This window comes from Sarcophilus harrisii, chromosome 2 (assembly GCF_902635505.1).
Source record: "Sarcophilus harrisii chromosome 2, mSarHar1.11, whole genome shotgun sequence".
NCBI lineage: Eukaryota > Metazoa > Chordata > Mammalia > Dasyuromorphia > Dasyuridae > Sarcophilus > Sarcophilus harrisii.
The window spans coordinates 177,331,267-177,353,171 of NC_045427.1; the positions used below are offsets into that span (position 1 = coordinate 177,331,267).

General features: G+C 33.3%; 1 protein-coding gene and 1 long non-coding RNA gene across 4 annotated transcripts in view; one reads left to right on the forward strand and one right to left on the reverse strand.

Moving 5' to 3' along the window:
* ARHGEF10 (Rho guanine nucleotide exchange factor 10) overlaps positions 1 to 17,955 on the reverse strand; it is a 215,807-nt gene extending 197,852 nt beyond the window's left edge. For 2 of the 3 annotated variants that reach the window (XM_023494669.2, XM_012539906.3), the window contains exon 1: positions 17,657 to 17,955. The gene's annotated coding sequence lies outside the window, so the exon portion shown is untranslated. The remainder of the gene's footprint in view (positions 1 to 17,656) is intronic. The other variant, XM_023494668.2, reaches the window with a different exon arrangement.
* Positions 17,956 to 17,975: 20 nt separating this feature from the next.
* Positions 17,976 to 21,566, forward strand: LOC116421477. Its single transcript, XR_004231849.1, has 3 exons — positions 17,976 to 18,261; positions 18,907 to 19,025; positions 21,348 to 21,566. It is a non-coding gene; the product is annotated as an uncharacterized LOC116421477 (long non-coding RNA).
* Positions 21,567 to 21,905: the final 339 nt, after the last annotated feature.

Below are 21,905 nucleotides of genomic sequence, written 5' to 3' on the forward strand. Positions count from 1 at the left end.
CAAAGATTTTATACATGATAAAGTAAGTCAATAGTTACTGTTGCTCTCTAAATTATCTTTTTTTAAAAGACACCATTTGTGATTTGTGCAGACTAATATGTACGTATATATGTATATCTATCTATATGTATATATATAGATTATATAGATTATACCCATAGAACAATAAGGCATGATATACATATACAGTATATAGGCAAAATAGGCATTCCAGATGGGCAATAAATTATTGCCAAAAATTCCAAACCATGTCCTAATTCAAAAATGTCTATATATTAACACCAATACTAGAGACTCCTAGATACTACAGCATGTCTTTGAATCATAATGCCTTTGTATTTTTCCTATCATTAAAATGTAGCTCTCCCTTCTCTTACAAAATCCTACTTTTACATCTAAATCATAGCTCAGGCACCATTCTTCTGTAGCAAGCTTTTCTTGATTTCCCCTAACAGCTAGTGTCCACCTTCCCAAACTATCTTGTGTTTCATTACTTTCCACACATTTGGATTTATTCACTTTATACTTACACTGTAGATATTATACATGTACTTGTTTGTCTCTCCCATTAGAATGTAAGCTCCTTCTAAGAATGGATAATTCTTATACCTTCAAGGCTTAGCCCAGGCCTGACATGTAATATTTACTTAATAAATATATACTGATTGATTAATATGCCATAATATATTTCAGTAAACTCCATTACACTATAAACAATAATCTGTGCTCCAAGGAAATATGTGATCAGAAAAGGAAATGAGTAGATTGATCATACAGTGAGAGTAGACCTTGGTCCATAGTATGACGTACCCAGAAGATCTAAGAGTAGGTCTCCAGTACATTGTACAGATTTTCTATGAAGAATTTTTGGAAGACCAGCTACTTGAATTAGAGAAAATCAGAGGGCTTACAGATCACAAGTACACTACCCACTGATGGAACTATCTACATTGATGAGATTATCTATCCATTAAAATAGATTCACTAAATAAAATTAGGGATTCATTGTTAATTTGAAAAGTAGCTCTAAAACAATGATTTGCATGCAATAGAAATGTGATAATTTCTTGTTAAGTGAAAAACAATATTTCTTTCTTAAAGATAAAAAGAATATTTGCTTACTTATAAGTTGTTTTTTACCTCAGTATGAGTTATTTATTCTGAAAGTCACAAAATGTTTTCCACAGATAAAGAAAATAAGGCTCCAGGAGATGAAAATGATTTGCCCTTAGTCATACAACAGAAGGTAGCAAAATCCAGATTTGAACTCATCTATTGATTCCAAAACCAGTGCTCTGTTCATTGTTTTTGTTTCTTAGAGTCTTTAATGGGGGAAGTTTCTCACTTTGGTACGAATATTATTGCCTAAGAATAATCTGGGCATACATCTTCATTCTTTCAAAACAGTGTTATATTCTCTGAACATGATTTTCTAGAAATCAAAAAGGAAGCAATGTACTATTACAAGTATCAAATTGTATTTGATACCCCACTGAGGAAAAGATACCTATACTTGGGGAACCCAGCTAGCAATTATTCAATACTCAAATCTCATTAAAACAAATGCTCTGTTAACGTACTAAGATAATCAACGTACTAAGATAAGAACCTACAGAAAACAAGGCAGGCCTTATTAACCAATGCTTCAAAATAGAATAAAACATTTCCAAGAAACCTAATTTGGTTCCAGCTTTAGTTCAAATTTACAAATGAACCTAACTCTTCAACAAGCACCCTTATCTCTGAATTTCTGATACAACTTGAACTGAGATTAATTTAAGTCCACATTCCAAAGCTATAAAGCCAAATTGTAACTTTTTACTTTTTGTTTTTTACTATTTACATTTTTACTGTTGAAAGGACCTTACCACTAAATATAACACAAATCTCAAAAAGAGTCCTCATTATGATATAACCAACTAGTGGCAATCCACCCTTTGAAAACTTCCAATAAGAGGGAAACCATTATCTGCTAAGCCAGCCCACTTCCCAATCAGCCTGTTTCATTCTTACAGAGTTGTAATTAGCATTATTTGTGTGATTATATTAAGCCTGAATTTGCTTCACTGCAATGTATATGCAACTATAATCTTTAAATATGAATATTTTTGAGATTTTTTCATAAAAAATACATATTTATACTTCATAAGACTGTAGATCTAAAAGGGACCTTCTTTGGGTTTGGATTAGACCAGATTGCTTACTGAGATCCCTTCCAAATCTGAAATTCTGGGATTCTGAGAATAATTCTGTGAATTCTGCACTTTTCTTCAGGTCTGGGTTGGCTCAGATTGTTTGCTGAGATCCCTTTTAAATCTGAAATTCTAGTATTCTGGGAAGAGGGCCAGGGAGAGACCCTTAGAGAATACTTAAGGAGTCAGGAAAAGGTTGAATAATAAGTGAAGAACAGTAACAGAAATATTGTGCAGTGATCAATTGTGAATGACTTAGTTCTTCTCAGCAATAAAATGATTCAAGACAATTCTTGAAAGACTTCCAGTAGGAAAAAGAAAAAAAGAAAAAAAAAAAAAGAAAGAAAGAATTTGTCCATTTTTTTTAAAAAAAAGAAAGACTTCCAATGAAAAAGGTGATGGAGTCTGAATGAAGATCAAAACATCCTTTAATTTTTTTTCTTTTTTTCCCTTGTTCTGTGTTTTCTTTTGAAACATGACTACCCACATATAATCTATATCAAATTGCTTACCTTCTCAAGGAGGAGGAGAGAAAGAAGGAAGGGAGAAAATTGAAACAATTTTTTTTAATGTTAAAAATTGTTTTATATATAAATAGAAAAATTAAATATATTTTTTAAAAAATAAGAACAGAAGGAAAGAGAAATTTTAAAAGTCGGATAGAATATGGAAAATGTTGGAACTGAAGCAAAAAGGAAAAGTATCTAATGAGACATGATCAAGAGTGTAAAATTTGAAAAGAGATCAATGAAAACTCAAAAAACATCACTGGATTTGGCAAGTAGGCCATTCAGGATATCAGAAAGTACAGTTTTAGTAGAGTGTGGGGTAGAAGCCAGAATCTGGGTTCAGGAGAGGATGGATGGAGAGAAATTAGAAACAACAAATAATGACAACTTTTTTTCAACAGGTTTCATAAAAAGTAGGAAAAATATAAGATGGTAAATGTATGGTGAATAATGAAGGGAAGAGCATTTTTAAGGAATAAATGATGATTTAAAAATATGAATGGGAAGAAGCCAATGATGTGAGAGCAAAGATACAAAGATCTCTTGAATCTTTTGCCACCTTAAAACAATGTGATATTATTATTCTTGCTTTGTCAAACTCCAGATCTGTATAATAACCCTGAGAATTCTCCTCTACAACTCCCAAAAGATAATAAGTGATGAGATGGAAAAACTATGCCAACCTTCCCAAATGGATCCACTACAAATTTATGAAATCTAATATCAACTCAGCCCTCACTGCAGCAAAACAGTTCTTTTGCTATTGCCTCATGGATAGTACTCGCTATTACCATTCTAATTTCTCTCATTAGGCCTCAGTCCCCTCACACCATTGTTTCACTTTCTAAGAGAGGACTCTGCCAGAAACTTAAAAGAGGACTTTCTCCTTCTCCTGTTCTTGACATCTCCTATGTTTTCCTGCTGTGCTTCAGCCTCTAATGAAATGTGAAGCTTTTCAACAATGGCATCCTGATCTGATCCTGATCCTTTTTTTCTCCCTTGGTACCTTTCTCCCTTATCATTCCTCCCTCTCCCAACTTCACACTAATCTTTACTACTGATTCCTTCTCTGCTTCCAACTAGCAAAACCAGTTTTTCCCCAAACCTGAAAAAAAAAAAATGTTTCCTTGACTCTACTATCATATCCATAAGCTCAAGTCTCTCCTTTTGAACAAATTCCTTTTTAAAATGTGGTTACATTCATTCATCTTTACTTTCTCTCACCTCACTGAATGAAGTCTGGGTTCTGACTTCATCACTCAAAAGGAACTGCTCTCTGAGGTAACCAAGGATGTCTCGATTTGTAAATTTCCCTTACTCCTGAATATTCTTTCCTTCCTGGGTTTCCTGACACTATACCCTCCTACTTTTCTTAACATTCTTCTCTGAAGAATCTGATTCACTTCTTTCCACAAGTAAACACAGCATCCATAGGAGGAGTAGACTTAAACAGAGCATAAGAGTAACAAGAAATATATGTGACAAGGTTTAACTGGCATAACCTGCTGGAACAAATTACTTTTTGTCTTGCTCAGTTTTCAGTTTTGATTTCTTAAACTATAGCTCTGAAAAATAGGTTTTTAAAGAGCTGGATGTTTAATTGGAGCTAAAGAACAATCTTTTAAATCCAAATCATTCTGCCTTTCATTGAATGGTCAAAAATTGAGCCAGCCCAAACCTCTGGGGCTCAGGCTTAAGTTTTGATTGATATCTTAGAATAAATGTAAATAGTAACTGTTTTCTGTTTTGGTTAGAAAGTATGAGGGCTTCCCTTCCCAGACAAATATCTTTGCAAAGGTAAACTAGGTCATTTTTTGTCTCAATTCTTACTGAGCCCTTTATCATTGAATGAGTGTTATCTCAGATAAACTGATTCCAAAGAATAGACTTTAATTTAGAAAAGCCAAAGTCATGCACTGCATCTTGACCACCAGCAGCAGTGTTGACCTTTGTCATGCCACTAGTCTCTAGAAAAGAGAAGCTGATAACTTTGTGCAGGTCTGCCTCACTCCAATCCAATTCACATACAAGTCAAGACATGATGTCATTAATCCTCTCAGAGAATGAAAGACAGAATAATTCTCAGTCTCCTTTGATAGATCATTATTTCCTATCTGTGAGTATATGCAAGATTCAGCCTGAGTTCTCTATTTAAGCTTCCTTCTCAGTAATCTATCAATTTTCATTTGCCTTTTCCATATGTATATCCTACAGCCATTTCAAATTAAACTTGTCTAAAAGGGAACTCATTTCTTCCCCTTTTATAAACACATCCATCCTCTGAACTGTTTTACTTTTTCTAAGAATATGATCATCCTTCCAATCACAAAGTTTAACAACTTTGAAATCATTTTTTACTTCCCTTATGTATTTACTCCCTCCCCTCACTCTAGAAAATACTATTTATATGAAAAAGCTTCATTTTTAATTTCTAGCACCATAATTTGCAAATAGTAAGTGCTTTATAAATACTTATTGCATCAGTAGATGAAAATGAATGAGAAAGGGGACAAGTGATGAAACAGGGTTTTAGGAAAGGTAGGAAGGAATAGACTAAGGGCACAAATAAAGGGATTAGCAATAGTGACAATGGGGAAATTTTTCTGTGCATGACTGGGAATGAGGAGTGGTGGAAAAAGAAGCTGATGTTACTAAGAAGCCTTAATGAAGATATGAATCAATTCACATTTGATTATCTTATTCTTTTTAGTAAAAGAGTAGGAATCAAAAATATCTATTTTGAAAAATGCTACCTACCTCCAGAAAGAGAACTGATGAACTCTGAGAATAAACTGAAGCATACTTTTTTACTTTTTAAAATTCTTCTTGTTTGTATAGGTGTATTTTCTTTTGTAATATGGCTAATATGGAAATATGTTTTGCATGACTTCACATATATAATCAATATCATTTTGCTTGCCTTCCTAAAGGGGCAGCTGGGGAGGGCCAGAATTTGAAACTCAAAATTTTAAAAAAATAAATGTTAAAAGAATTTATATATGTAATTGCAAAATATTTTTTAAAAAATTAAAAATATCTATTCTAGGAATAAGAGATGAGGATGTGAACAGGAGCAAGAAAAGTTTTGTAATACTTAATGTAAAAAATGAGTTAATAAGGATAAAGGAAAAAATTCTAAAGTAGTTGTGAGGGCCTACATGAGGTAATGTAAAATGAATTTTTAGTAAGTAAATTGTTTATTTTTGCAGTTGTTCTCCAGTGACATTCAACAACTGTTACAAAGAGGTAGAGAAACCAGATTGTGATAGTTATTCAGGTATAAAAACTCACAGGTTAGAAATGATGAGATTAGATGGCAATATATTGTAGGATAGCCAACAAAACAATATGGCAAACTATGGGGACATAGCAGGAATATAATCACCAGGATGGTGAAAGGCCTCAGTTTCAAGCACATATAAATACCAATTAAAGGAACTAGAAATTTGTAGCCTGAAAAAGAGAAGGCAAAGGGAACATCATATCTATGTTCAAGAATTTGAAGTACTGTTACTTGGAAGCATTAGATTTGTTCTGTTTGGACTCAGAGGAATAAAAAGCAAGAATCAAATTTTGTCTTAATGACTAGAACTTGGCACCTGTTAAGGCCCAGCTAAAATTTTACCTTCTTAAAAAATAAGCTTCTTAAACTGTGGATTGGGACACTACTTGGAATCATATACTAGATGTGGGGGTCACAGAATCATGATTTATTATCAGTAAATGTTTGATTTGTGTATCTATTTTACATATCTGGGGTCACATAATAAGTTCTTGGGTGAAAAGGGGTTGCAAGTGGAAAAAGTTTAAGAAGTCTTGTTCTAACTTACCGAACTGATGTTGAGTGAAATGAGCAGGACCAGGAGATCATTATATACTTCAACAACAATACTATATGATGACCAGTTCTGATGGACCTGGCCATCCTCAGCAATGAGATCAACCAAATCATTTCCAATGGAGCAGTAATGAACTGAACCAGCTACGCCCAGAGAAAGAACTCTGGGAGATGACTAAAAACCATTACATTGAACTCCCAATCCCTATATTTATGCCCACCTGAATTTTTGATTTCCTTCACAAGCTAATTGTACAATATTTCAGAGTCTGATTCTTTTTGTACAGCAAAATAATGGTTTGGTCATGTATACTTACTGTGTATCTAATTTATATTTTAATATATTTAAGATCTACTGGTCATCCTGCCATCTGGGGGAGGGGGTGGGGGGTAAGAGGTGAAAAATTGGAACAAGAGGTTTGGCAATTGTTAATGCTGTAAAGTTACCCATGCATATAACCTGTAAATAAAAGGCTATTAAATTTTTTAAAAAATACATAAATAAAGACATTGAGTGAGAGGAAAAAAAAAAAAGTCTTGCTCTAATAGATGTCTTTCCCAATCTCTCTTAATGCAAGTGTCTTCCCTCTGTAGATTATGCCCAATGTGTCTTGTATGTAACTTGATTGATAGTGTAGTGGATAAAGAGCTGGTCCTGAGTCAGGAAAACTCAAGTTTAAATACAGTCTCAGATATTTACTATATTGTGATCCTGGACAAGTCATTTAAGCTCTCTTTGATTCAGTTTCCTCATCTGTGAGATAGGGATAATAATATATATTTCCCAGGATTGTTGTGAGGATCAAATGAGATAATATCTGTTAGACTTTTACCACAGTATCTGGTACATAGTAGGTTCCACATAAATGTTAGCTATTATTATTATTGCACATAATTATTTTCATGTTATCTGCCTCATTAGACTAAGAGCTCCTTGAAAGTGAATTCTATGTTTCATTTTTCTCTCCCATACTTAGCACAGTGTCTGCCACACAATAGACTTTTAATAGTTGCTTACTGATCAATTAAATGATTAAAACTATAACAAATGAAATTGACTGCCTTAGGAAACAGAATATTCCCACCACCACTACCACCACTGGAAGTCTTCAATTGGTCCTGAAAAGGCTGAAATATCTACTTATTAGATATGGTCTAGAGAGAGAAGATTCTTTTTTAGACAGGGATCAACATGATTGCTGAGGTCTAAAATTCTGTGACTCTGTGAAATATCCTTCCATGTAACCTATTAACTACAACCAGGTAACCCCCCCCCCATTCTGTAAGAGAAATTTTAGATTAAAGATTCACAGTATTATAGCTTGAAAGGAACTTCAAGGTCATTGACAATAAAAATTAACTACAAAAGACCTATGAAGGAAACTGTTATTTGCATCTAGAGAAAGAATTTATATAAATAAGCATGTACAAAATGATGTGTGTGTATGTGTGTGTATAGATGTCTAATAGTAGTCACCTGGAGAGGGAGAAAAAAGGGTAAAAGAAAGTTATATGATAACTTTATTATATATTTAAAAGGAATAATTAAGTTATACATAGTAGATTTGCAGTTTCATGTGTAATCATTTTATTTTTTCTATTCTGCTATATTATGGAAATGTTTGTTTTATTGCTTAAGGTCAGAATAAAATATTTTTTAAAAAAGAATAAAATGACTACAGAGATTACTTATTCATAAAATAGCAATATTTGTCCTTTTTCATGGTTTAATATCTATATTTATGAAGTTACCAAAATATAATCTTGATTCTTGACATAACAATTTAAGATTAATCTATCAAAATCAACTGTATTACTTAATTAAATGCAGTACCACATATAATTACTCATTTAATCATCAAATAAAATAACTGTTAAAACACCATTCAAGTCGCTGATAAGCAATACAGAATAGGCTGTTTTAGGAATTAGTGAGTTCCCCTTTTGCTGCATGTCTACTGGTAAGGTCTGGATGATCACTTGTCAAGAATGATGAAAAATGTAGTGAGGTATGACGTGGACTAATTGATCTGTGAGGACTGAAATTCTGTGGTCTTTTGTGGATTATGTAATCTGTAATAATCTCAGAAAAGTATTAGTTTATTCTTTGTTCCATTTTCTTTACAAATCCTGTATTTTAATTATATATTTAATTCATAAAGTAGGATATTTGCTTTCTTTTTTTTTTTTTTTTTTTTTTTTTGCTCAACTTAAAACTTAACTTAAAAGCTAAATACATGCCTTCACTATTTAGTACCAAAAGAAAAAAGCATATACCTTACTACTCGGACTGATATTTTGAAGAAAGGAATCTATTTTTTCATTCCTTTTTAAGAAGTATGCCTTCTGATCTAGTTCATGCAAATGATATTAGGCTTTGGTCTTTCTAATAGTGCTGTTAATATGCTGGACATAAATCAATGATCTGCAATTATACATTATTTCTTATAGATCTACTGACCCAAGTATTGAGAAAATGAGTCAATTTTTATGTAGCATTTGCAAGAGATGATCAGGATAAGGCTCTTCTGTGGCTGTAAAATTTAAAAAATTAAAAAAAAAAACTATCTGGACTACACATAGCTCTAACTCACAGTGCTAACCTCATTTACATCGGTGTAATCAACGTAAGCCTAATGAGTGTTTAAAACAAGACCCTGAAACAAATGTTTAGCATAGTGCCTGGAGCTTAATAAATGCTTGTTGATTGATTAATACTACAGATACAATCCTGGAATAAATGATAGCAGTGTATGTTCAGAGAGATTATGATCTGGGGTGGGGAGGGAGGAGAAAAGATATATATACAGACCAATATAATATATGATAGGAACAGAGGAGAATTACAGTCAAAGCACTCCAAGAAAATGTAATGAGAGTAATCACTTCCAGCTCAGAGGAGGGAGTGGCACCCAAACTTGGCCTGGAAAAAAGAGGATTTTAAGAAATAAATATGAGAAGACAGTATGTTCGCAGTATGAAGAATGTCTTTCAAACACATTGAGTAACTTTAGCAAACACAATTATCCAGGTATAAAAAACATATGTTATTATCAAAAAAGTTTAGATTTCAAAATTCTTTCCATAATAGGCAAATACTTCTTATACAGTGTCATACTATAAGATAATGAAATTTTGCATGCCTTTTTTGATGCAACTATTTCTAACTATGGAATTTGACATAGCACATAGCACCAAATCACTTAAAAGAAAGCAAACTATTGATCAAAACAGGAAAATAATGAATATATAAATGTTAAATTATTTTTGAGGGACTTGAAATTTCCCAATTAAATTCTACATTATGATTTGGGGCTAGAAACACATTTTTACTTTTGGTTATTCTTGTGGGAATGTCTAATCATAAAGGATAACTAAGAAAATAAACAGGAATATCTTCATGTTACAGTTTTCTTTTGATTATTCAGACTAGTGAAGAAAGCAGAGGCAAGATGGTGCTAAAATAATTCATAATGATTTATAATGTATTGCTGATATTTATATTTGATATGGATTTTCACAGTGCTTCATAATACAAATAATCAAACCATATTATAAAAAGCTGATTCAAAAACAACTACAATAGAGTTTGGCTTCCCACTTGCAACCTGCTAGGTACTCCGAATAAACATTATTTTCCACACAAATACAAAATACCTTTATGAAGTATTTCCCTTTTCAGGAAGAATCCTTTCTTAGAGTTGAGTAATTATACAGGTAGATCTAAAAGGGGCTTCCCTGCAGGACTGAAGAGTACCTACTGAGAATATGGTCCAGAAAGAAAGTAATTAAGCAAAGTGAGTACTAGATCTGGAGTCTCGGGACCTTGGGTTAAATGTCTCCTCTGAAAATAATTACTTGTGTGACTTTTAAGATATTTACTTACTGAGCCTCAGTATCTACATTTGTAAGATGAGGAAATAAACCAGTTGGCCTCTGTGGTCCTTTCCAAGTCTAGATTTTTGGTTCTATATTTCTCCTATGCATTTTGATGCAAAAAACAACAACAACAACAACAACAACAAAAACCAGCTGACTGCACATTTTGTTTCCAACAATGTTAAACACACTATTAATGAACATGCATTTTTCATATGAATTTGCTCAGAACTTAGTAATTTTTCTACTCTATGCCCCACCATCATTAAAAGAGGAAATGGGACTTTTAAATTTATATCAACATAGCAATGTAGATTTAAAATAAAAAGATAGGAAGTTGATCTTTTTTTCTCAAGTGACTATTTAATAAAAGGTCACAAGTATTTTTCACTTGTAGAATTAGGGTTTTTAAAAGGTTCCAGAATAAAACTTCACAACACTGTCCCCACCCATATGAATAAGCAATAAAAAGCAACACCCAGTCAAATCAATCCAACATAACTTTCTAGTTTGGGATCGCCAATCCACATCTAAATAGTGTTTCCTAAAGATTGGGAAGTAACAAAGTTACCCTTAAAATCCATACCAAAACTTTACAACATATGAGTATAAGGTTTTCAGCTGGAAGAAACATTAAATATCATGTTGCTCAATCTCCTTGTTTTGCAGAGAACAAAATGACCAAGTAAATGATTGTTTCCAAAGTCACAGATAACAAAAAAATTAGAGTTATGATTTGAACACAGATCCAGTTTATACTATATAATGCTCTCAGAAAGGGAGTTTGTTGCACATGAAATGAACAAACTATTTTTAGTGTCTCCTATGAAGAAAGAATAAATAAACGCACATAAATAACTTTAAATTTTATTTTACACTAGGACTATGATTTTGTTAGTATAATAATTAGCATTAATATAATGTTTTAAGATTTGCAAAACACTTTATATATTTTATCTCATTTGACCATCATAACAATTCCTGAAATAAATGTTATTATTATCCCCATTTTATGGAAGAAGAAACTAAGAAAGGTTAAGTGATTTGCCTAAGAGATAAACTGACTTGCTCATTCATACAACTAGTAAATGTCTGAGGCAGGAAATGGACCTCAGGTTTTAAAGTTCTAACTTCCAGTCTAACACTTGGTCCACTAACACTTGATGTACTATACCTATTCTCTAGAAGCAAATTCCCCCTATCAATGCAGATCAATTTCCCCTTCCATAATGTAGATCCTAATTTATATTACAAATAATAAACTCCTATAATAAGTTAGAATATGATTTTGTGAATGAAAGGTCAAAACTTAGCTGCATGATACTTTCAAGAAGGAAGGAATTTAGCAATTCAAATCCATTCAACAAATATTTCCTGAAGAGTTAATATAAACAAAACACTTGTACAGGGAACTAAATACCCAAAAATAAAAATTTAAAAATCCTCTTTCTCCAGGAACTTTGAAGAATCAACATGTACACAGATAAATACAAAGTTCACAGAAAACAAATACAAAGTAATTTCAGAAGGGAACAAGCACTAACAACTTGGGACAAGAAGAAAGGCCTGAGGTAGCATCTAAAATGATTTCAAGGATTTCAGGAAATCTAAGCATCAGCATGAGAAAGCATTTCCAGTGACAGAGGGCCATCTGTGCAAAGATATGGATGAAGGGGTGGAATGTCATGATGGGGAAGAGGTAATAAGGTCAATTTGACTACAATGGAAAATTTATAAAGGGGAGTAACATGAAAAAAACCTATATAGACAAAGGAACATCATATTGTGAGTGTGTTTAAATGTGAGATTGAGAAGTCTGTATTTTATCTGGAAGCATCTGAGAGCCTTGAAAGGTTTGGATTAGGAGCTTGACAAAATTAGACATGTTTTAGGAATATTGATTTGACAATTGTGTAGAATAGAGACAGAAAGAGGTTAGACCAAGATGAGGAAGATCATTAGAAAGCCATAGCCTTGACAACAAAAACAGAGAGGATTAGAAAAGGATTCATAATCATTTTTACTCATATATTCTTTATTTCTTTTACTTCACCATTATTGTTTCCTATCAATAAATCAATAAACATTTATTAAATATCTATTATATATCAGGTCCTGTATTAATGATGAGAATGAAAGATAAAAAGGAAATAGTCCCTGACCTTAAGAAGCTGGCATTTAATTGAGAGAAACAACATATACTCATAAATTTAGAGAAACTGTCCCAAAAGTCTTAGTGCAGGTTTAATTCTCAAAACTTTAACAGCTTTAAACTATTTATTTGGTAACTTAAAACTAAACTAGACTTTTGGAGCATCGTGTGCAAGATAGTTATAAAAAATAATTTTGGAATTAATATTCCATCAAAATCAATATCAAATCAAAAGAATAAAGAACTGATTAAGTTGTCAACTCCAAAGAAATTGAAAATGAACAAAAATAAAGATGCTGATTCTAATCACCATTTTTGTCTCATTGTTTATTTCTTAGATTCTTCTTTTCATCCTAAATCCCAAGAACTCCATCCCTATCCCCAAAGTCACTTTTCTGTTCCTCAGATAGATGATGTGTCAAACATTAGGTCAAGCCAATGAGTCTGGTTCTCAGACCATCATCAAGGTAGGGAGGTGGGGTTTGGTGGTGCTTTATTTTCTTATGAGCTACATGTAATACATGAACACATACTATGTGTTTTTTCTGTACCTACTGTACCTATTTGTTTTTTAATTGTAAAGTAAATATCTATAAAATCTACTTAATATTGATGTTATCAATTGTATCGAGGAAATATCAATAAGGCATTAATCACTGGCAATAATCTGAAGGGCACACACCAGGTGGAGACTTGAACTGGTATCAGAAGAATCCAAGAGGAAATGTAACCAGCTAAGCTCTGGAACTCTAAAATGGTAGGCTAGGAGAATAAGTCTAGAATTTGACTATTAGGATTTTGTCATGAGAACTTCACCAACATAAAACAGCTGACAAAATGAAGAGACCAAAAAGCCCCAGTACTGCTTTTGTCAACAAATACTTGATCATGCCAACAACAACAACAACAAAAAAAAAAAAAAAAAAAAAAAAATCTTGATGTGAGACTTCTCTATGGCAAATCACCTGAAGACATTTATTAGTGAAGTCTAAAAAACTTACTTAAATACATAGCAAGGAAATTCGTGTAGAAGAAAGCAATTTATAAGGCACCAAATATCAATGTTTAAGATTTGAAAATAGAAGTTTACAAAAGAAAAGATGGTACAATGGTTAATTTAAAATGATCAATAAGATATCAGCAAATATTAAATAATATACCTACTTTTTCATCTCCATAAAAGCTTTATGAGAATGATCTATGCATGCATTAAGGTAAAAAGATGGAGAACAGGAAAGCTTTCATAGACGATTTTCTAGAACAAAATACATCTCATTCACAAAACTGATTGATTCATATAAAAAACATAATATCTCATTCTATCATTTGTTGATTAGAAAGAAAAAAAAGTTGATTCAGTGGACAAACTTCAGCATTGAAATCTTTTCACAAACAAGATGTCTCCCCAGCATATGTTACATTTTTGCAGGAGTCCATTGATATAATTCCCCCCCATCCCCCCCATGCCCCCACCACCACCACTTAGGTTTCAAAACTTGGTAATCTAGCTTCCAATATCACTACTCATTTGAAACAAAATGATCTCTCCAAGGTTACCAGGAATCTCTTCACTGCTAAATTTGATGGTCTTTTCTAAATTCTCATACTTCTTATATCTGTATATCTGTAATGTAACACTTTGACAATGTTATCTTCCCTTTTCATTATATACTTTCTCTTTCCTCAGATTTGGTGACATTTCTTTCTGATTTTCCTTACATCTTCCTGAACACTCTTCTGGCACCTTTACTAGATTATTATTCATTTACTGTATCCTAACTATCCTTGTCCCCTAAGACTATGTCCTAGATCTTCCCTCATTATACTTTCTCTCTAGGTGATTTCATCAGCTCTCTTCTGCTTCATACAGGCAACTCCCATGTCTTTTAAGTATCTCAATCAATACAGTTCCAGGCTTGCAATCAATCAATCAATGAACATTTATTAAGCACATAGTAAGTACCATGCTAACTGCTGGGAATATAAAAAGAGACAAAAGGGAGTTTCTGTCCTCAAAGAGTTTACAATCTAATGCCAGGAAGACCTGAATTCAAATTCAATCTGAGACAATCACTAGTTAAATCCTCATTTTCTTCATCTGTATAATGGGAATAATAAGGTCACCTACCTCCCAGAATTACTGTATGAACCAAAAGAGATTTTTAAAAATACAAAGCACTTGGCACAACCTGGCATGTAATAGGTATCATATAAAGATTAGCTATTATTATTATTATTACCATTATTATTATTCATCTATACCCTCTTTTGAATATCTAGTCTCACATCAGCAACTTCTGAGCTTCTCCAAATAGATGTCCTACTATTGAACTCAACATGTCTAAACTGAAATTCACTACCTTTTCACCTAAATTTACTCTTTCTCCAACTTCTGTTTCTGCTGAGCCTGTCTCCATCCTTCTAGTCAACAGATTCATAATCTCCCAAGATAGTTATATCAAATCATTTACCAAGTTTTGTTGATTCTCCCTCTAAAATTTCTCTGTGTAATCCATCTCCTTTCAATTCACAGAATAACTACCCAAATTAAAATCTTCATTACCTATCTTATTTCACAATGGGCTCCAAATAGGATTCCTGGTTTTTAATCTCTCCCTTTAATTCATCTTCCACAAAACTACCAAAATCATCTTCCAAAAGAGCAAATATGACCATGTCATTATCCTATTCAAAATCATTCAGAGACTTGTCATCAACCTAGAGTAAAATATTAATCTCTCAAACTAGAATATAGTAATAATCATAATTTTGCTCCAGCCATTATTTTTAGGGTTAAACATTCACATTATTTCCTTTAACACGTAGCCAAATAGATCTTTTTCAGGAGCTCTGCATTCTCTCTCCCACCTCAGTGACTTTTCATAGTATCTTATCAATGCCCAGAATATACTCCTTCTTCATTTCTGTGGACCATACCATATCAGTGAAACTATGGACCCAATGTAGTTTTGATGCATCTTAATGTATGTATAGTACAGATCTGTTCCTCACATTTTAACTTTACATTGTACAATTGATAGAGCAATATTATGCAAACAGGCACTTTCTGTTTTATTATGATAACAATACTTTCCAGCAGTGGAATCCTATGCTTGTTTTACCAAATATAATCATAAAATGATTATCAGTACATTTTCTTTTTGTTTCAGTTATTAACTCCAATAGAATCAAATAGAGCATTTTTGTCCCATAAAGCAACTTACTTAGAATTATCTAAAATATGCAAGAGATCTCAAAGTTTATTTTATTCTGGAATAGTCTTAAAATCAAAAGTTTCTTTTGATTTTAAATAAAAAGACTTCAGAGGAATTGGATTTCAAGATATGAGAGAGAAATCGCTATAATAAAATCAAAAGTTAAGTTCTAAAAGCTGGCAATAGTTTTCCATAATTTTTATAATTTTTGCTTTTCTACTGATGTTCATAAACTTTAATTTTAAAACAGCCACCATAAATTTCTTATAGAGAAATATGCATTTAAATACAATTCAATTGAAGTATCTATGAATGAGCTCATCTTTTTTATTAAAAGCAGTTACAGCCTTCATTTTGTTTCAAAAACAAGTGTATGTCCAACTACAAATATTGAACTATCACTAAATTGTATTATGAAAAGTCAAAAAGTCAAATAGAAGATCCTCATTAGATAAAAACATACAAATTAATTTCACTGTTCATAATTTTAAAAAAATAGGGAAAACACTTTGTTATAAAATACAAATGAACAGATAGCTCGACATTTTTTCTTTTTCTTTCCAAACTCTTTTCTGAGCATTAGAGTGAAAACTCATCTGAATATTATTACACAGAATCTAAAGTTCTCGCAACAATTTAAGTGTTACTTTATAACAACTGAAGAAAACAATAAATTCGGGTTTTGTATATTCTGGAAAGTAATATTAAATAGGAAATTTTGCCTCATAATAAAAAATAATCAATGACTGAAAGTGATATTAAATTTTTGGTTATATTGTTCTACTTTTTTCCCCTCCAAATGTTGAGGGGGGAGGGAAATTTGACATGAAACCATATATTAATCATGAATTTACATTAGCTGGTGAGGACCCCCAAAGAGAGGATGATTATGGGTGTCTAATGGAAGTAGGAAAAAAGGCACCTGTTAACCAATCAGATCATAGGAGCCTGCAGTTCCTTAGTTTTGATGGGTTCTGAGATGTGAAGAAAAGATAAAAAGTACTTTTTCCCCAATAAAAAAGTAAACATCAATGATCTTTCCTCCAGAAGGGAACAAATGGTTTTATAGGTGAAATATATAGCCTTTTAGCCAATATAGCCTTACCTTCTTCCTTACTATGCAACTTAAGAGATCCACAGTTTTAAAAGATATATTAAAAATACCACTTGACAAGTGGTGATACACCCATAAATAAACAAAAGAGATTTGCTAGAACACAATTCCCTGATGGGAACAATGACAGAGGGCTAAGAGTTCCCAGTCACAATGTTTTTCTAAGAGACTGCAAGACCCATCCCAGAGAAACACAATTCTCTGATGTAATAAATTTGCGTTGTTGTGTGGTATAGTCAAACTAAGTTAGAGGAGTACTGGGAGGGAAAGAAGGGATGCCAAGAGACAAACAGAGACAAAGATAAGAGAAGAGGGAAAGAGAGATGAGGAGAAGAGAGGAGAGAAGAGAGGAAGAGAAAAGAGAAGAAAGGAGAGGAGCACAAAGGAGAGAAGAGAAGAGGACAGAACAGGGACAGGACAGAACAGGACAGGACAGCACAGGGCAGCACAAGACAAGAGAGGATAGGAGAGGGGAGGAGAGGAGAAGAAAGAAAAGGAGAGGAGAGGTTAAAAAAAAAAAATTTCCCCACACCACGCAATGAAATCGACATTATAGATACTGGAGATTTTCCCCAAAAAGAAGAAAATAAAATGCATCTCCTCCCAACATATGCTACCCAAAGTAAATTGGACACGTCACTAAAGCTTTCCCCCTCATTCCCCACCCCCTACTGCACTTTCTGCTAAGCAAGGAAACTCCACCAGTTATGACGCCTCAGGGAAGGAGACCTAACTTGGCTGGAGTGGCAACACTCACCATCAGAGATCGGATCCCCGCTGCACAAATGCCGCCAGTTTCTTAGGAGGATGACTTCTGCCAGCCAGGGTTCCCCTCGGCTTCTTCTGTCTTTCTTCACTCCTGTATACTTGTGATTGCCTTAGCCTTAGTTATCTGCTGTGCCTGAAGAGTGTGTGTGTGTGTGTGTGTGTGTGTGTGTGTGTGTGTGTGTTGAATGTGTATTCTATGTCTCACTAGTTCAGCTCAAATTTCTTACAACGGAGATCAACCGAGTCTACTGAGCAGCATTTTTTTTTTTCTTTTCTTTTTTTTTTTTTCTTTTCTTTTTTTCCCCCTTACTTGAGCACTCTGTGATTGGCGGGTCCAGGGAACCTCTCCGAGAAGCTATTGGTCGCTCTTTCTGCCTATTTCCTTGCAGCTGGCTGCAAAGGGTAGGTCACTGGGCTGGGGAACCAGTTCACTCTCCTCCCCCTCCACCCATACACATCGACCACATTCCTGAAAAGCCATGTGATCCACCTCATTGACTCCTTTTTGCACAGCTGTGGGAGGAAGAAGCGGGTTAGCTACGGCTCCATCTTCCTGGGACAGAGCCCCCAGATGTGGCCTTGCTTCCCCACATTGTAAGTTTTAGTACAGGTGATGAATAACTTAAGGTTGAGAGTCTGGATATTGTCCTTTTCCGAGATGAACTGCTGACTGCTGCACTGACTTAATAATGAAACCTTCCCCACTTGAAAATAGCAGTCATCCACAGACCTGGCAAGTCCCCAGGCATTTGGAAAACAGGACAATGACTTCACACACATTTTGAACTTAATTCTAAAACAAACAGAAAGGAATTTAAGCTTGCTGTATCCCTTTCCCTTGTCTCCCAGGCAAATTCGTTTTGTGATCTTATTTACTAGTTATTGTCATTATCATTAATATTAATATTGTAAGAATTTTTTAAATCACAGATTGAGAACTGGAAAGGGTCTTATGGGTCAATTAATCCAACCTCACTTTAAAAGAAATTGTGGTTGAGATAATCAGATCTCTTGACTTAAAATTAATCCTCTATTTTTGAAGACATAAAACTGAGACCTTGGAAATTATCAAAGATATAATAAGAACATTCTATCTTTAAGTCTTCAATGCCCTAAATGAATGAACAAAAATGCTGGAAATACTTGGTTATCTGTGAATCACAAATAAATTAAAAGAAACGAATTTCTAGAAAAGTATATCAAACCTATTTTGTTTATTTGATTTATTTATTTTTGCAGCAAATCGTAGTGGAGGATTTCATACTATAAATGTGTAAACTGCAACATATCTATGGTTTAATAGATAGATTCTAGAGAATTTTCTCTATGACTGAGACTTGGCCAGAATTCCACAACAGGTAAGTATCAGAGGTAAAGTTTGAATCCAGAGCTTTCTGATTCCAGGCCCAGCACTCTATCTCCTACATCAACTATTTATTTTTAATTTTAGATTCACTTATTAAATTGGCATTTACTTATTGCCGGATAATCTCTAAAAGTCAAATCAAGCAATTATTAAACATTTACAATGTGCCAGGCATGAAAGTCATGTCCCAAGGGAGCTCCCATTCTAATGGAGGGGGAAAAAAGTACTTTCAAGATATAAGCTGAGAATTGGACTTTGCAGGAAACATTTGGGGATTAGCAGAAGAAGTTGTGGTATATGATTGTTACGGAATGCTACTGTGCTATAAGAAATGATGAGCTCAATAATCTTAGAAAAATATGGAAAGACTTGCATGAATTAATGAAGAGCAAAATGAGCAGAACCAAGAGCATTATAGACAGTAATGGCAATATTGTTTAAAGAAGAACTTTGAGTGAATAAGTCATTCTATTATGAATATCCAAATTAAATATAAAGAACCTATGAAGAAAGATGCTGGGGCAGCTAGGTGGCACAGTGAATAGAGCATCGACTCTGAAATTAGGAGCACCTCAGTTCAAATTTGGTCTCAGACCAGACACTTAACACTTCCTGGCTGTGTGACCCTGGGCAAGTCACTTAAATGGCCTCAGAGAAAAAAGAGGCTATCTACATCCAGAAAAAAGAACTAATAAATAGATGAATGCAAAGAATAATTGTTCATATATGTGTATTTATACATATAAATCTATCAGTGTTTAATGGTAGTCATCTCTAGGGGAAGGGTAGCAAAGAAAAAAAAGAAATTTACATTGAAACTTTATTATATATTTTAAAAAGAATATCAAGTTTCATATAAGGTTTTGTGTGTAATCATCTTTTTTATTATACTGTGTCTTAGAAATGCTTGTTTTATTCCATAAGTTCAAAATAAGATAAATAAATGTGAAAAATATATATATATATATATATATATATATATATATATATGCAAAGTAAAAGGAAGGTAATCTCAGGATTGGGGGGTGAAGGAGGACAGAAGGCATTAACAGCTAGGAAGGCAATCCTACCAAGATGATATTTAACTTGACTTAAAATAAGTCAGGAAAACAGGAGGAAATTGAGGAAAGAGAACATTCCAAAAATGGGGAAGGAGTCAATGAATCAAGAGACAGAGTGTTTGTTATGTTTGAGGACTGGTAATTAGGCCAGTGTAGCATAAGTATAGAATGTATGGAAGGAAGGAAGTCTAAGAAGACTGGAGAGTTAGAAAAAAGCCAGGTAACGAAAGGCTCTGAATACCAATGGACTTTATTTTTTTTAAATGAGAGTAATAGGAACCCATTGGAATTTTTGAAACCAGGGTAGAATAAGTAGAGGTGACACAAGTAGATTTGTACTTTATGAAAAAAAACAAAACTGACATCCAACCTAGAGGATGGTTTGGAATAGGGAGAAACTTCAGGCCCCAAAGATCCATTTTAAGGCTATTCCAATGGTAGGCAAGAGGGGAATAGGACATGCGTCAAAATAGTGATTGTGTAAGTGGGAAAAAAATACAAGACATGCTGTGAAAGGAGCAATGACAAGATTTGGAATGAGAGCAAAGAATTGAGGAAAACCTCAAGTTTTAAGTCTGGATGGCAGGAAAGATTGTATTATCCTGTACAGTAAGTTCAGAAATTTAGAAAAGGGAGTCTTATAGGGAAAGAAGAATTCAGTTTGGGGCATGTTGAATTTAAGATGCTGATCCGATAACCAGCTAAATATGAACAAAAATCACAGTTGATTCTACAGGACCAGAGCTCTAGAAGGTTGATTATATAGATCTGGGAATCATTTGCAAAAAGATGATAATTGAGCTTATATAATCATATAAGATAACATAAAAGAGAAAATGGCCCAGGATAGAGTCTTGAAGGAAAATCAGTTAATGAGCAAAGGACATTGAGGTGGAGTTGGACAGATATAAAATGAACATGAGATAGTGTCATGAAAACCTAATGATGAAATAAAAAATGTTTTGTATGATTTCACATGCACAATTGATAAATTCTTGCCTTTTCAATAGGAGGGGAAAGAGCTGGAAGGAAATTATAACTTGAAATTTTTTTTTTCAAAGAATGTTAAAAATTCCATTCAACTTTATGAAAGGCAAAATAACTCTTTCCCCTGTACCATAGGAATTATTTGCATAGTATTTTGGAATCATTGTCTTGCTAAGACTTGATTTCAGGTCCCAAAAAAAAAATCTAAATAATTATCTTTTCTATTTCATTCCATTTCACTCTCTCCAAATTTCTCCATCTCCCAGCTAGCAGCCTTCTTACCCTGGAGATGGCCAGCCTGAAGTCTTCTATTCTAACTGGTGTGAAGGCCTGGCCCTGTTCATCATTTCGTGAAATATCCAAATCATGCTCACTTCACTTGAGTCTTCACTGTGGGCTTGCCTACAGCTTTGCCCTTCTATATGTATTTTCCTCTTACCTTTTACCCCCTTCTTGATCCTTATGAGTTACCTTCTTTGTTTATAATGTAAGCTCCTTGATAAAAAAAAAAAAAATACTGTTTTTTGCCTTTGTTTTTATTTGTAACATTTATTTAACACATAATGATCACTGAATAAATGGTTCGTTTCTCTATCTACTATACATCTATCTTCTATGTATTATCTGTCTATACATGTTATTTAATTTTTTAGACCTTATTTTCATCTATATAAAATGAGGAAGTTGAAGTAAATGACTTTTGGAATCCCTTTTAACTTCCCATGATCATAGAAAAAGAAGAAATTTACCCACGATAAGACCCTAGTTCTGGTTCTTGTTTTCCATAATTCTTTTATATTGTAGACATCCTCCTTCAGATTGCT